Below are 18372 nucleotides of genomic sequence, written 5' to 3' on the forward strand. Positions count from 1 at the left end.
TTTCAGGGGAACAATATTATTATCAAACCAATTTTATTGAGCCTATGGCGGTTGATAGAACCTGACACCAAGATTGTCCTGGTGACTTAGTTGATACCATCCACAAGAAAGAAAAAATAAGACTACGGAATATGCTTCTATTATACGATCAGGTTCTGCGCGCGGCGGCGACAAGGTTATCGAGTAGCGCCTGCGCAACTATAAGTTTTTCATCCGCCATCTGTCCCTTGTCATTAGCTTGCAAAAATAAACTCTGGGAATGTGTTAGAAAAAATACGATCCTGTTCGAGCGAGACGCAATATTATCGTAGTTTTCTAAATGAGTGGATAAATACACGATAAATATACGGGTATTTAATGCGTTGGCTGTTAAATAAATATAGATTTTTTGCTCGTTTGACGTGTTGGCATGTTAGGAAAAATTAATTATGATTTTGTGATCTTAAATAGACAAGACATGACAGGTATCCTATATCCTTTGGTTTATTATTTTTTAGGAGGACGTGTCTTCTTGTAATTACAGCTTTTTGGATCTACTAAAAGTCCAAAGAACTATGTTCAAAAATGCAATTTTGCGCTTCAAATAAATAGGTTCGAAGATATTAAGTGATTGAAACATAATATGCACTCTGAATGCATCAATTTAATCAATAGGCAACGAGAGGTAGAGCCATAAATAGATAGAGACAACTGTATTTTATTTCGAAATCAATCATACGTTTCCTTTTAAGGAAAAGCGAACGGAAATAATTTGGTGTAGGCATTTAGTAGCGCTTTATAATAGAGTTTTTGTTTGCTTAATAAGTTAAGTTGAGTGTTTAACTTTAAACCGTTTTATACAGGGTGTTAGGTAAATGGGTCCATTTACCTAACACCCTACTACTAGGATTTTATAAAATCCGATTTATATGAAAATTAAAATAATTAAAATGATGATATCAATTTTATGACTTCACCATACCATTTATATGCCCATGTTAACATGGGCTAGTGTCGGCTCATATACCCATTTACCTAACACCCTGTAGATCACAGAGTATATAAAATGTGCAAGTTATCTCGCATAATAAATATCCCTTTATCTCTTCCAAACAAGACTACAAAGGCGGTTCAAGTATTTTTACGATGTCAAACAAAAGTAAGCAGCTTAGTTAACTATCTTATTAGTTTCACAATGAGTGGCGCAAGCGCCACCCGAGACGAATCTCATTGTTTGTCAAGTGACAAAACTAAGACCCTAATATAAGTGCACGAGAAAATCGTAGAGGTTAACTTAACACCTTAATTTTCGGACCCTTTCGCCCCTTTTTTACCCCTCATACTATAAATGAACCTGTTCGCAAGGTTTTTTTTTTTTATGTGATAGGAGGCAAACGAGCAGACGGATCACCTGATGGTAAATGATTACCGTCGCCCATAAACACCCGCAGACCCAGGGGCGTTACAGGTGCGTTGCCAGCCTTTAAGGTAAAGATACGCTCTCCTCTTGAAAGCTTGCAGGTATTTTTAGACAAAGGGGCGAAATACGGGGCGAACAGGTGCGAGACCCTTATTTTGTGAAATCATCCCCGTTTATGTTTTGAAGAATTATAGAGCTTTGGCGAGCTAAGTTCTCTCCAGTCTACATTGCTCAACTCTTGAAGTAAACATTGTAAATATGAGAAAGCTTTTGGGATTCTGTTCGTAAGTTTCAACTTTCAAGTCGCTTTTTCTTTTTTGTGGAGTTTACCTCTAGAATCAATAGGTGTAACAATACACATACTTTTTAAAACGTTTTCGCTTGCTTTGTGTGTTATTGTGTCGAGGTAGAGCTTTTATATTTTTTTTCGATCACAGCCTAATATCGTATTTCCCCGTTCTCTTATTTGGCAATGTATGGAGTTTACTGCGTAAAGAAACAATGTTAGAAAGCGAAAACATGTATTGGTAAATGTTATGGGTTTTGAAGCATATTTGAAGGTTCGTACCTTTACACAGTTCTCTTGGCTTTTTGAATTGTCTCTAGTCATAAATAAACATGTGAAGTCGACAAAAATTGTTTAAAATACGACCTTAACGTGCCAGTTTTTGTAAAATTTGAATAAGTAGTTTATTGAGATTGAAACGTGCCTTATGAAGCGAACATAGAACCTCCTTCTTTTTTGAAATCGGCTAATAAAAAAACGTGTGTAGTTTCCACGTGTTTGTTTTTCATTATTAGGTAATACCTACAAAGTCAGTGACTTCTGGCATGTATGATTGATTAATCCCATGAAGATTTAAATTGCAGTTTTATCGCGTATTAAGTAAATCGAATTTATTTACTTACGGCTGCTTTTTACTCTCTTGATTAAAATTAATAAAAACACGGAATATTTCGCTTCGGCTATATGTACGTAGGTAATGTTCTTTTGCATCCCAATTACTATTTAATTGTGAAAACAAAATTAAAATGTCTCAAAGCGAATTCTGCACATTACTAGCGTCATTACATAATATTGTGACCAAATTGTTACACTTTCAATTCTTAGGATTTCCTTTTCAAGTAACAACCAGAATATAATATGTATCGATTAGGATGCAGATTCGGATGCAGGTAACTGTCCGGATGCACTCTTCAACTACGTATATCACATTTCTATAAAGCTAATTAACGAAAATGTGTTTCAACAGACGTATGCTTATGCAATGTTTCCTTGTTTGTTGTTTGCCTTTTGGCAGCTTAACATGAAATGACATCCTGAGGAGCTATTCTGATAAACCATTTTCAAATTTTGTCTCGTTCACTCATCCCAGGTAAAGCCCACGAGTAAACGAGACAGATAGAGTCGATGTCGAATCCGTTTTGCAGGGTAGACGTCGACGGCAACGACCGCACTTCCCGGAACGCACGGGCAATATGAAAGTCAGATATGGCGGTTAAATAACTGATAACATCTAATACAAATTAACCGTAACAGGCGAAATTGTCACAGTCTAAGTTAATGCAGTAGGTGACACAGCCAATGATTCTGAATTTTTGCGTTGGAAACTTGAACTTACGGTGTATACTTGCAGAGATAAATGGAAAAGAATACGTGTGCACTGAGCTGTGTATGTAAATTTATGTAGGCAGCGCTTTGTAGGGACAAAAAAGTGTGTCATAATCTTTTGTCCTAGATGCACTTAGTTTATCTTTTGGAGAAAAAGAAGAAGCCATAGATATGACCTAATAAGAGAAATTAACTGTTTTTAAACCACGGTTCTTCTTAATATCTTATTTATATCCTTTAGCAACCTCCACGAAAACGGCTCATTTGATTGCGCTACCCTAGTCCATAAGTGTCATTCATTTCGGCAAGTGTCATTAGCAATTAGCTATGCTCTAAATTACTTACAGGATCCTATCAAATAAATTAAAACTATAATTGAAATCCATAGGCTACTGCGTCAAACGCAACTGTGCCCGACCAATACTCTTTGCGAAACTGTCAGAACGATTTTATATAATGGCCGCCCGAATAATAGAATCAAGATGTACATTTTTGGAGAAATTCGTGGCTCGGTCAGTGAGTAATTAGACCAATCGTGTGAATTATGTGACCTAAATGCAGCTTTTGTTCAATTGTTAAGTCATTAGAGGTGATGAGGTGATTCACCTTGCATGGTTTAGTGGAGAATCATTGTATTCTTTCAATTTTAGGTTTGAGAGTTTGTTGTAAAGTTTTGGCGAACGAGAATGTATCTTTATTTGTTTGTATGATTCTGTTTCGCACCTAGCGAGAAAAAAGGAGAAGCGATGTGGATGGGGTGACAAGAGACGTCACAAAGCTGTCACATACACGTCAGAAGTCTTGTAGCATTTGACGTAAGAAAAACACCCCTTCCTCACCTCTTCACTACCACAAGAAGCTACTCAGTGTGCCTGTAGTTATTTATTTTTGTTTGAAATTAACCGTGTCAAAGCGCGTTTTCGTTACAAGTTGTCTGTGTAATCCAGTGCACAATTTACTAATGAATACCTAGAAATGAGACTACAAGGAAGAGTTGGGCCTAAATGCTATTTGCGTAAGCGAATACCTATAATCTAAATCTGGTCACTTGCAGGAGCGGGCGTAATAGTAGCGTAGTACTAGAATTTAGATTTCAGCTAGATTTAATTAAAAACAAGTGTTAGCCTATAATTTTATTGAATTGAATTTCCATACTGATATTATAAACGCGAAATTAACTCTGTTACCTTTTCACGATTAAACCGCTAAGGGTGGATTCGACAAAACAAGAGTAAATAATCTCAGAATAAATTCGAAATTTTGACATATTATTATTTCCCATACTGAAACTGTCAATGTATCAGTTATACCAGGAGTTATTCTCGGATAAAAGTTTGGTGGAATCGGGCCTAAAGCCCTAAACCGATTTTCCAAATCGGTTTTGGTATAGTGAAGGTTTAAAACTCAGGGAAAAACATTGGATATTATTATTCTAGTTTTTGAGAGGGAACACGCATGAGGGAAAGTTATCCTGTGACAGACCGAAATTCATGCTGATGGCGAGATCGTGGGCAAAAAGGTAGTTTTAGTAGATTAAAGCATCGAAGGAAGATTTAAAAACCATCGAGACAATAACTAGTACATCGTGTACAAAGGAAACTAAAGTTGTGTAACAACACAACTTTAGTTTCCTTTTTACTAAAAATTTGCATACTTTTCACATGAAGTTACAGCTCGAAGACCATTATTATAACATGGTGCTGTAACAGATACATACATTTTAGCTCTTAACCCTTCAAATGCTACCCGGAGCTACACAAATAATAGCGACCATGTATTGTACCCTAGTGCAGAAAGAATTTCAATATTTTTTTGTTTTGTAAAGATTATTGTAGAGCTGTTACAGGGCACTTCTCGTAGTCCTCAGTGTTAACTATTAATACGTAGGTTATAGTTAGCAAGTCTGAGTGGTAAATCAAATGTTGAAATGATACATGCCTGCAAATATGCAAAAATACTGTCGTCTAGTCTTATTTAAAAAGAATGTCAAGAAATGAATCGGGATCTAAAATGTAAAACTGTTAAACATTTACCGCTGACATTTGCCACCTGTACCAAGATTCCCCAAGATTTCTCCTCCTTAAACAGTAATCGTATAATTGCCGCATAGTGAGAATCTGCATAAATACACGTAACCTTGACCCCAGCTGCGTGGGCGCAGTCACAGGCGTAAAATGACGTCGCTGAGCAATTTAAACCCTTATTATTTTAACATAAGGTTCAGTTTTAAATCGGCGGATGACATGCGCACAGGCAATACTGCAACCAACCGTGAACTCAATGTTTGGAGCTTTGGTTAAACGAAAGCTTGTGTTATTCTACAGTTAATTAAAAACGGCGTAGCTACCCCACTCAATAAACTCCAACCTACAAGTATAATCAATACGTAAACCTACTTGCCACATGTTTGCTGTACTTTCTAACTTAGGACTCAAATAGGGCTTTACAGTAAAACAAATTCAACCAAATTACTTAAAGTTAAAATCCGAACACTTAAAATATACCGAATTATTTTTATGGTTGACTTTAAATTAAGTTTTTGAATACGAACCTAGTTGTTCTCGCAAAAACATTCAATTGTGATTACAATCTAGAGCTAAAATATTGCTGTTTTAAATACACCAAATGATTGATATTTATCTACCGGCATACAGATACCAGCTGTAGGGCTAGCACTAGTTTTATTTGTAGACACTGTCTATAAATTGGGAACTCTTGAATAACATCACAACACAAACCTTATTTATATCTTCTTAAAAAAGTGCCCCAAATGGAGCCTTGTTAATTATCTCTTCTTTTCTTACTCTACTTTTCATAGCTTCTTTTCGAACTCACCTAGACCGGGAGACACAACGCGATCTTATAAAGGTAGCAGGAAGACGCTGGATGCAGGCCGCTACCAACCGGTCGAGGTAGAAATAATTGGGGGAGGTCTATGTTCAGCAGTGGACGTCCTGTGGCTGAAATTATCATGAGACCGGGAGATCCGGCGCTGTGGGAGTATGACATTTAATTTTTTTAACACCTAAGTTGGCGCAATTGCGCTTCGAAACACATTCTCCAGCACTGCTTAATTGTCCACATGCACCGCACGCCCTGACTGGCACATTGCTCGATGGAGCGAGTCACTATTTATAATTGAAGTTTTTCCCAAGGCATACGATACCGTTGCTTTGTGCCCAAATATGATCCTTATTAGATAAGTGCCCCAAATAACTTGTCGCCTTGTAGGTGTTCCGTTGACATAGTATCTGAGTAATCCTACGAACTTAATTTAAGCTTGTTTGCTTGGAAAGTTACGGGGAAGTAATGGTTTGGAAGCTCAGAAATTGCGTAAATAAATGTTTATGGAAATTTAAACAGTGACTTTATATCCAACTGTAGAGCTAGAGATGTCAATTTTCGCTTGTTAAAAAGATAATTTATTGATAAAGTACGTTATAGCCCGACCAGGAACATAAAAACCCTCGCCATGTTGCGGAAAACTAATGGTACTAATTTCTTTTAATGGCAACAGTAACTGAAAACTTCATTGACATGTCACCTTACATGTCAGTCTATTGCTATCAAAGTGTAAACAAACTTTATTTTAAATGTACGCAACTGATTTTGTGAATTAAATTGCTAAAATCTTTTTATAGTCGTGAAAGAAAAGTGGTTCACAATGTGTTAAAATATTTGTCGAAGAGAAATACTAAGGGTTCGGACAATATTTTCATTGAATAATGTTTCCGACAAAGGTTGTCAAATTGACTGACATGTTTATCGTATAGTACAGTCCACTATGAAAATTAGCTGTGGTTTGTTTCAACTACCTATTTTAAAATTTTTTGTCCATTTCTGAGTGTTGAATTTTATGGAATTGGGAAAGAAGTACCGAGTTTGAGCGTTCATGAGCAGACATTGCAGTTGAATATTCAAGTTCTAAATTTGATTATTGATGAATAATAAAATAAATCCTACTTGCTCGATTGGTGGTTTCATTTAATTTATTTAAACCAGGTTACCTATAATAATATGTTTTCGTTAATTTATGAAAATATCAAATTAACCCGTAATCCTGAATCCTGGTACATAAAGTTGGCCTATTAATTTAACACAGGTACGACTGTACTCAGTGTTGCACTATCAAATGCAATTGACGCGCCTCTATGCCAGGGTTTTTATGTTCCTGGTCAGGCTATAACATTTATTATGTATTAAACAAAAAACAAAGCTAAATAGTACAGAAATTAGCTAGCATAATTTCATTTACAAGATACTCCAATAATTAAATACACAAGTCAATTTTATTAATGTCTAGCAAATTACAACTATTTCAGTTTTGTTATCGTTGTAGATTAATATCACAGCGACTAGTGAATATTAACTTCATTAGTCATTTGAACAGCCGCCATTAATTTATTGTATACTTAGTGGCGCTCTATTTCTTAATGCTGATTGGTTTAGAATACTAATACTAATTCATTATCAGTTAAAGCCGGTTGTTGGTTAACACTAACAGTCATGGAAACGGATACAATGTTTATCGCCAGTAATACCCTTTCCTGATAAATACCTTCCATAGAACTAGTTTCACTAAACGCAATATTCCCATGGATATCCTAGGAATCCATTTGCCTGGAGGGTCAGCAATCTAAAGACTACTTAATTACGCATGTTTTGCTGAGTCTACCGAGTATAACTCGTATGGTTTGCATATTACTATGTTATTACCGGTGAGGTTTGTGTCTTTTTGTATGTTTACAATGTTGCAGTTAAATGGATCCGGCTCGAAGGACCAGAAGATTTATGATTATCTCAAGCCTCTACTATTTTGTGCGCTGACTGGTTGTTGTGTAATCTTTAATGACATGGATCTTTAGTAGTGTCAACTAGATAACTTTTAGTAGGTTAATGCATTAACAACATCCTTGTGGTTTAATACACCGATTTAATGAAGATGCTCAAATGATGAATGAAGGTGATCGACCTTGCAATACATCTAATATGGCATAAAGTAATTACCACACGTCTTTCTCCTATCCAGCACACTTTCGCATATTCGCACACTATCAATCACCAATGGCTCGTTGATCTGTCAAAACTATAATAACGAAGATGCGTCCAACAAACATATCTATCAGGACAGCCAATCAGAAACTTAAATGAAGGAAGCGAAAGAAGGATGAGCTGTTTGGTTTTCTAAATTACTTTCGCAGCAAATATTGCAATAGCGAGGTGGAGTGGTGAAATTGAATTAATATAAAACTGAGAAAGGCTAAGTATTTGATTTAATCGACATTCTGCGTTAAACTCCTTTGACCAAAAGCGTTTCAGTGAATCATTCCTACATTTCAATAAGGATGTTTAGATTATTCTAGTCAATAGAATTATTCTAATGGAGAAAATTCTCCCAAACATGATGGCGCAGTCAGGTCGATGATTTTTTTTAAGAAGGCCTGAATTACCAGTTAGAATGAAGAAGAATGTAAAGAAGGAACCTAAATGAACCTTATTTCCTGTTTATTAGTTGCTATTAACATTTTAATTAAACATTATACGTTGTATTGGACTTGGAATGCATCCAGCTCTGTAATGCTCCGAGCTGGAATATGCAAATCTATAACCGGTTCGAGATACGCATCACTACTTTCGATCATTTTAATAGTAATTGTATGGTTCGCTTACTATCAATTTCGTTTCTGGTATCTACCTACTGTATCTTAAGGTATCTATTAAATACTAACGACTACGAGTAATTATTGCCCGCAGCTGAAGTTGTTTTCAAAATTATCTATTTGCGAAATTGTATATTTTAATAGTAATTATTTCAGGCTTTTCATTAGATTTTTTCTCAAAATTTTTATTTCAGAAATTCTTATAATTGAATTATTTTTTTATTTAGTCACTGTTAGTAGATTCAAAGATTAAAATTTTACTTTACTTGCCATGAAGTTGTTGAATGTGACTTTTGCATTTAATTTAGAAAACTTCGTCTATTACTTTCTTAACACTTGTTTAAATGTTATAGTTCATACCACTTTATCGTGTTCACGGCATCCGCCTGGCTTAATTTGTGGAAACAATGTAAACGTAGATCTAGATGAAATTCCTGATACAGGAATTCCCCATTCTCCGCATTTAACCACGTTATTATTGAATCCGTGTTTGTTTTAGCTGCATTTAGGTTAAACAGGCTTAATTCAAATGCAACGTTGCATTCTAGAAGCGTTTATCGTTTCACATCACACGCCTTTCGGATTTCTCGTGTTACATTTAAGACTAGCTAAGCTATTTGAGGTAAATGGTGTTGTTTCCGTCATAAAGTGTTCGGTCAATTACGCTATCAGATTGTTATCAATTCAATGACAACTAGTCAACGTTGGCGACGTGTCCATATCGCCGTTCGATTAAGCTCGCAGTGCGTAATGTTGATTGCATGAATGTCATTTTCTTGAGAGCCTTGCCCAGGTGACTTGCCCATGTATGAATGTTGTTGCAACTTAGTAAGGCTCCCAACTTGAATGTATTGTCGCGTGCCTCGGCAGCTGGTGTGGCGTAGACGCGTTTTAATTTAGCTGGGTAAAAGTTTGAAGTCCACTCGGTTAGATGCGTCGCCTGGCTGCGCACCGCAGCGCCTCACTCAGTTTGCTCGCGGACTCCGCGGAGCTCACTCGTACGTCACGCGCTGTGTCAAAAACCGACTTTTCGAATACGAATTTGGAACGTTTTGGACCGGTAATGTCGGTTCAACTGTCGCTTTTAAACAGCGGACTTCTCGCGACCGCCTAAATTTCGCGTTGCGAATCGAACGTGCGATTGCTTCATTCTGTTACGTGCCGCTTTAACAGATAACTGTGAAGGAACGTGTGTAGGCTTTCAGTGTTGTGGGATCAGCAGATTTAGTGCTTCATCTGTGCAGTGCAATTGGAGCATGTGTTTTAGTGGAAAGTGCTAATTTTGCCGTTTGGCTCGTCTATCGATACGTTTCACTGAACTCGAGACAAAAAGTGGTTTTGTGATCGAGTTCATGTGACTACCGGAGTATTGATACGCATTGCTTTCCCCCTGTCCACAATTTGATTTATGGTAAGCCATTCAGCTCACTCGCTTGAACATCCTAGGCAATAACCACGTTTACTATAATACATGTGAATGTATCGGCAAATCTTATTAGAATAGATTGATAGAATGTTTACTACCTCCAATCCAATAAACATGAATTCCGTTTTATGCACATTTTACAGTTATATTCAATTTAGCATTCCTTATCGTATCATTTATTTATAGGCTTTACTAGGTCAAGGAAGAGACCGTTACGTTTTACTGCATACTTTGTACCTGTAAGAAGCAATTAAAAGACAACCTTTAACGCCTTACTATTCTTACTTCAAGGACTGTGATGATGTCTTTTTAACAGTTGCAACTGAGTTCTTTATCCATGAATCATTTGACCTTCCTCCGCAAACTTGAAATCAAAGTAGGAAAATTGCGAGTCGATGCAGTGTCAGAAATACTGGCGGGCATTCGTTTTATTTTGTAGCAGTACTTTGCAACTACAGATTTTATCAATAAAACACCTTTTGCTATGTACACAGCTTATTGGTCAGAAAACAAACAAAACGGCACTTGATTAAGAAAGACACCGAAGAAGAAAGTGACATTAATAACTTCATATCCAAACGGTCACGCATATCCATCTGCGAGATGGTAAAAGCTTAGAGATTCAAAATTAATTAATAAAGGTAGAATGATTCGACAGTTTAGATTCTCAGTGGGTCAGTGTTTATTAATTGCGGACAAGTGGGACCGTCATTGTGCGAAGCAAATTAGTACTGCGAAATTCCGTTCACTTTTACATCTCAGAATTTTTGTTGCAAAACTTTTGCTTTTAAATACTTCTTCCGCTCATTAAGACTATTTTATTGCTAATTTACATCCAGTTCAAAAATTTCATTTAGATTTGAGTTAAACGTCCTAGATACAAGTAAAAATAAAACTTTAGTAAGCTTGTATGTTGAGGTAAACACTCCTAGCGGTGAAAAGAATTAAGTAACGGGTTACGTTTGTGTTGTACGAATGTGTAGCCGTTTCGCTCGAGAAAATGGTTATTGCACGGTTTGGAATATTGTTTTGTCTTTACTGTCTGTCGACACTTAGTTTTTGTTTGCCCTAGAGAGTTTGACCTAGGCATGGATTGAATTCTGGGTTTAAAGAGCCACACCGGCAGCCTCGCCCGCTGACCTCTTCGTCACGAGCTCCACAAATATTATGAATCGTGATCCCCGATTGTGGGCTTAATGATGTATACTCTGTAGTTTCTAGTGAAACTTCTCCGAGATAATTGTTTTGCTGCAGAATTCCTTTGTCGTCAAGGTCTTATCTGGTTTCATTGATTTGAATGCTGAATAAAATTCGAAGACTGTTGAATGACCATGAAACTAGTTTTTAACCTGTTTGGGTATTTGTATCGTCGTTAACGTATTTATGACTATGTATACGGCTTACTGTTCTGTTACATTCTATTGAATTACAAGATCATGTATCAATGTTAACGACGACTACATTGTTAAGTACAGTTACTGTCATAGTTCCAATTGAGCCTCGTAAAGTTTCAATATCCTTATCGTGCAGCCAATTTATTGTTGCCAGTTCGCCCTTAACCGCCGAGGATAAATCACTGATACTAGGGCGATGGCGATCGGCGCCCGCGCACGTTACGCGGCCTAGGGCTGCGGTCACGAGCGCCTTTGATACCGTTCCGACTCATCGAAGAAAATTATCAAGTGCCCTTGATACTGGAGCGTCTTCGCCTCCGATATTCCCTTTCGTATCTTTTACCTTATTAGATGTGGATTTATTGACGCCATTCGTTTTTATATCGACGATCTTTTTCTGAGCTCTATTTAATCTTTATTCAACGCTTTAGTTCAAAGTCGGCACGAAACTGTTAGAACGATTGTCTGTCTCTATAACTGATAGATATTATGTTTGTGTCTTTTCATTTTGTAAATTATTTGTTTTGTTATTTTAAAGTATATTATCTGAATTTACAGTACAATGAAGGCTTAACCTGATAACTCCATCAGGTAAGACCAAACATTTTACTCTCAACAAACAGATGGGAGACGTATATTTTGCACTTCCTGTACTAAATCATGGGTGTTCGTGTACTCTGTTGCTTCTTGCTTTGTCTTTAGACACATACATTTTAACCGGTTTCTCTTGTTTTCATGGTGAATGTGTCTAGAAATCTGTCCGAGAAATTTACAGCTTGATACAGTTCAAAGTTATGCATCTGATATCGTATAAGCCTTCGTCGTAGGGACATCGTATTTCACCATAATTTTGGTCAATCGTTTACATAATTTTCGTCATTGAATTTGCGTCAAATTGGTCATATATTACATTTTTACATAGCATCATCCCGCATGATTTTAAATGGTATAAGTACGATGCTCATATTATTTTGTCCGCCAGATTGTGGTGTGATTGTGAAAAAGCTGTTAACAGGCTTCGTAAATGTACCTACCTACCTTTCGATAAGCACTCATCGTCAATTAGAGAGAACATCAAGGATAGATTTCAAAATCTCTTAAACATATCTGACTATCAATTTTACAGTTAACAAAATACTGTTAAAATGTTTTATCATTTATAAAACATAACTGACTATCAATTTACAATCAACAAAATATCGTTGAAGTTTTTATCATTATGAGTTGTTTCAAAATAAACACTTAGTGCCTAATAGATTTGGTTATCAAAACGGTATTTGAAAGTGTTTATAAAATGATCATTCATTCATTCATAATTATTTTGATAGCATTATCTACAAGTCTTTTTGAGAGTTTTTTTTTAGAGAGAAGTACACAAATAGGCTAATCCACCTTAATGTTGAACTAATCTAGTTTTTAGATGCCGTCTGGTCACTGGCGTTAATTATTGTTAATTTTACCTACACTACGGTAATTAAAACTTAAAACTCCACAATCTAATGATCTTGACATTGAGGCCTATTGTCTTAACCCGGCGATGTTATATCACCAAAAAATCCAGTTGTCGTACGGAAATCGTAAATCTCAAAAACTCGTTAGCTATATTAATTAAGTAACTTAGTGGAATAGTGGGTTTAATGTCCAGCAAATTGGTCTAGTTAAATTACGATTTATGTATTTAAACTGTAGTATATTTATTTAAGGGCCGCTTGCGTAATATTTTTGAAGTCATTATAATTTTTGAGGTTTGCGTTAATTGTATTTAGTTAACACTTGCTATTTTAATAATTTGTGTGTTTATTACTATTATGTACCAGTATGTATTTTATAAATTAAGAACTCTATGCGATAACTTATTTTGTTCAGGCTTAATCTCAGAAACTTGCTGAAATTTTAATAATAGAAAGAGGGAATATATCATAAGGTCATCTAGGTAACCAAACCAATACAAGGTAGTAAGTAAGTCATAAGGTGATAGGTGATAGAGTGAACCGATGACCTCATAAAGGTAGCGGAAAGGCGCTGGATGCAGGCCGTCACCATTTGGCCATTGTGGAAATCATTGGGGGAGGGCTATGTTCAGCAGTGGACGTCCTATGGCTGAATGATGATGATGAAGGTGATAGAGAATTAGAGTATGATGCTGCTAAGATTTTCTACATTGTTTTTTTTTCTTGATAAAAATGAAAAAAGAAATATAAAAATACATTATGTCGAAATACATTAATCAATATGTTAACACCAATAAAAGCAAATTCGTGTTAATCCCGGACTTTACTCGTGTACAAAAACCTAATCGCTGATAACTCATGAATGTATTGATTTCAGTATCAAGGCCGACTCCTAAGCCTATGTAAATGTAGTCTAAATAGAGATGTTATGCGATAATAATGAAATCTGTGACGTTATATCAAAAACCACTTCAATCACAATGACGGAACAGATTGCCTTGATTGCGTGTAATAAGAAAAGTATAACTGTGTTATAAAGTATAATTGACATCATTATATCATCGTTAGAATGCATTAGAATAACAAAGCAATGACAAAATTGTGAAGAAAGTGTAAGAAATGTGATTTTCTTCCGAAAATTTCGATGTTTCTCCATGCGTCAAACCTTCATTCAGTATATTGTTCAGAATCCATCGTGGATATTCGGTAATATCACTGGATGATCAATCAACCTAAACACTAGGCATCCTAGGTAGTTCTAATAAGTGCGATTTTACAATAAAAACGTCTCATCTATGTGTTATAAATTTGACTAATAAGTACCCGCAAATAATACCTTAGTCATCGTCACAGAAAATTATTTAAATTATCGACAGTAAAATTATCTTCCCGCTATCGATTTTCACTTCCAACCTTTGCCTATCGATTCTTATCGATACGTGTACGAAGTTGTTACATTACCCATCACCGCGGATCCATGTTTGACCCTCGATGTAATTTTTATTTCTCGGGCACGCCTTCAAATATCCTGACTAGTGTTGGGAACGTGTGTCTGACGATATTTTAGGAGTGGAATTAATTTGCACGATGTCAAATACCAACCGCCGCGCGCCCAAACGAATTTAATAAGTTATTTATGTGTATAGCGCATCTTATCACTAACTTTAATATCATGTTTTATTAGCTTAAGATTAAAGATAATAATATGTAGAGCTACTGTCTGTGACTTTGAAAAGTAAGTGCTGATTTATTATTTTCTCAATATTTATGTAGAGTTTAGCGTTGGTCGAATGCGAATGAAGGTCGAACAAGTTAAACATTAACCAAACTGATAAGGTAATAGCGTTAAACAAATAAAATAAAGGTATTTAATGTGTCTGAAAGCATATAGCGTACCTATACTATATTTAAAAATAACCCTTCTGGCGCAGTCGGGTAATAAACACCTGATGATCTTTCAAATCTCATCGTTTCAATCGTCATGTCGATACTATCGATAGATGCACATCTATTACATCACTAATGCCGCCCCTTCGGCGCGCTGCCGACGTAATTACAGGACTAGCACTGCATAGATCGATGGGTCGGTCAGTGAATTTAATCTCATGATGACGTTATCGAATGTTTGGAATTATTTCCCATGTGAGATCTTGACATGAAATTGCAAGACAAATCATTGTTGGTATAGAAGAAAATGACGCTGGTGAATATGACACACCTTTTTTCCCAACTACCCCATTGACTAGTCGGGATGACTTGTGTTTATGGGAATGATTATAATTTGACCTTAAGTTCCTTACGGATTGAAGCGAATAATAAATATTTTTTGAAGCGAAATAATCGAGTTTCTTTTCTCTCACTCGCTCGATTATGATTTCACCTTTTGTGTCTTAAGTCTAAAATAGGATTACTAATGTTTGGCCAAAAAACGTTTCCCAAATTATCACATCGCAAACAACGTTTCGCAAATTTTCATTTGGCAAATTCTCATTTGGCAAAACAACTTATTGCAAACTTTTAATTCGCAAATGTCGTTTATGGCATATTATTGTTTGGCAAAGTACGTTTTGCCAAATGTTTCATTTGGCAAAAATATTTCACGATAAACTATTTACAAAACAATTTGATTGGTGCATAGAATGGAATACAAATTAGCTTGTGGTTATTATTTTGTTTAGTGGGTAGTTAATATAAGTTTTTTTCTAAATAAATTTTCATATTTCATTCTTTTTATCGAAATTTCCAAATGATTCATTAACAATAGAGATGATTCTAGCGCTCGGCGGCCGCTGCCGCGGCACGCTTCGCTCGCCTTCGCGCATTAAGGGTCACTGTTCTAACCTAACCTAACCTAACATACTATTTTCTACAATACCTACTTTTTGCAACCATACTATTTTCTGCAATCTCTCTGTTTTACATAAAATTATTGTGAAAACCATGACCATGTGCCTTATGCTTTGATTTGTGGGTAACGGTGGGTACTCGTAAGTATGTGAAGTGTCAATTTGACCAAGCAAATTATTTGGGATATAATATTTGGCAAAATAAAACATTTGCTATATAAACATTTGCCAAGTAAAATTTGGCCAAATGTTAATTTGACCAAATGAATTAGTTGCGAAAAGTACAGTTGCTAAAAGTTTATTTGGGAAATGATACTTTGGCGATAAGTTGTTTGCGAAGTGAAATTTGGCGAAAAGTAATTTGGCCAGGCTGGAAGGATACCCTAAAATAAGTAAGTCGTCTAAATAAATTACCTCACTGCTATTTTCTGTGTTGCAAAGTTAAAGTAAGTATGCAAAGTGCGAAATTGTGATGTCCTCAAGTTACTTAACAGCGGACGTAATATCACTTAGAGCGAGACGGTAGATCATTCCAATTGCTTTATTATTTCATGTAACGCAGGACGCCGCATAAACCACAAATTACGCTTCCTCAAAGACATTAAGTTTTTAGGATGAAGAATTAGGATCGTTTAGATGACCTTGAATGTTTGCATTGACGTAATGAAATTGTGTCTGTTCGTGCTGTTGGTCCTTTCCATTACTAAGAGTTTTTTTTTGATTATGTCACTATTTTGAAGTACTCAAATAGAATCTTAAACTAGTGCATGATAGCGCAGATCATCATGTGCATAAATGATCTGCTTTTTTGCAATGTTTTTCTTAGTATTTTTGCATGGCACCGTGTATCATGTAATAAACAATTTGAATTTGGCACTGGCAAATATGTTATTTTCCCCTTTTTAAAAACCAATGGTGCAAGGTATCAAGCCCTCGAAATGGGTATACCTACAGTAATTTATGTTTTATTTAGTGTATTAGTAGGATGAATGCCTCATTCGGACGCCCGTCTGGTATCTTGGGCGGGCTCTATGCCTCTAATCCCTACATCCCGTGCCCATTATAACTTTTAATCTGAACCTTTTAATAACACTCTAGCTACTTCCTAAGTGCGTACTTAGCCATTCAGCCCCCTTTATATCCTGTGATGATTCACCGCACGCACGTCCGCTCGCCATGAAGTCAGCAGTGCGAATGCACGCTGTCGCCGAAAGTTCAACAGTCGCGCCCTTTTCCGGTGCGCACGCGCATGTCCTACACACAGGTAGGGTTTGATATCGGAAAATGACCCTTATCTCAACCACTTAGGGAAAATTTTAACTGTATCGAAGTCGATGAGCGAATTCAATTGTCTTGAATCATAATAAATGTGTCGTTAAAAACGCACCTGTGTTTAAATGAATAACTCGTAAAATACGGGATATTGACAGACATTTGGGTTCCTGACATACACATGAACGGGCTGATACTTATATGTTTAATCAAAATCAAAGTAGATTACGATATCACACCTGAGATGGCAGTGTGAGGTCTAATATAGAGCACGATTCCTCATTAAATATAGGATTTGCTCGCGTTTTAAAGACACACAGGTAATAAGAAAGTAGGAAGAGAGACGATGGAAGTAAAAATGTAGAGAGACTATGTAATGACAACCACAGGGTTAGACGATAAACAATGACAATGGATAATTATTATGATTAAGGTTTCGGGGAGCTACCAAATGCAAGCTACCTTTTGAAGATCTCTTGATCTAAGTAAATATAGCAGTAAGATGACGAAACCAAGTCTACGTAAATAAATACTGTTTCGGTTATAAATCAATGAAGTCATAATGAAGTCTATTCAACCGTTACAAAATTCATTAATTCGTGTGTATGTTTCAATACGTCAAAATTTTACGTGCTAATTATTTGTTTTTACTGCGTTTACGTCGTTGGTTATTATGCTATTGTAGATTTGGAATCAGTATGACGTTTCATCATATGTAATTGGAGAATTGTGATCATTTCAAGTCAATAGATGATGATGGCTATCGCTATGTATAATTCATGGTTTCTTATATGTTACGAGTCAAATAGACATCCGCATCCAGATTGATAGTTGCAATAACTTTATATAGCGTCGTAAAGATAACTTTAATAATGTTTTTACATTAATCGATTACCTTATATGGTGTTGCAAATTAACATTTATATTAGAAGATAGTTTTAGGCCTATTTATAGAACAACATGGTATTAGAGAAACTGTATTTGTTTGGATGTAATATAAAATTGATTGGAAAAGGCATTTATGTTAGAGAAATGGATATCCTGTTCATTAACTGCTATGACTTAGAACAGCTATGATTTAACTGAACAGGTTGGCAAAGATTATTATTTTGAAGATTTTTTTAGTATAACAACAGGTGTGAACATTTGTGGTATAATTCCCCAAAACAATGGCCTACCATGTCCGGTGTCTGACAGCTGTACACGCAAGACTCCATTTTGTTTCACACTGTTTTGAATAACCATAATATTATTATGCCGAAAGAAAACAAACTAAACAAAGCCGAAATTCAGATGTTTGATAGAATATTAA

General features: G+C 35.9%; 1 long non-coding RNA gene across 2 annotated transcripts in view; it reads left to right on the forward strand.

Annotated features, from left to right (window-relative positions):
- LOC135081523 (uncharacterized) overlaps window positions 1–18372 on the forward strand; it is a 162355-nt gene that overhangs the window by 65258 nt on the left and 78725 nt on the right. The window contains exon 1 of one of the 2 annotated variants that reach the window (XR_010259211.1): window positions 9654–10082. The exons of the other annotated variant lie outside the window; for it this stretch is intronic. This is a non-coding gene — a long non-coding RNA (uncharacterized LOC135081523). Of the gene's footprint in view, window positions 1–9653; window positions 10083–18372 lie in introns of those variants that run through there. 2 annotated transcript variants of the gene reach the window in all.

The sequence above is a fragment of the Ostrinia nubilalis genome, chromosome 20 (genome assembly GCF_963855985.1).
Source record: "Ostrinia nubilalis chromosome 20, ilOstNubi1.1, whole genome shotgun sequence".
Lineage (NCBI taxonomy): Eukaryota > Metazoa > Arthropoda > Insecta > Lepidoptera > Crambidae > Ostrinia > Ostrinia nubilalis.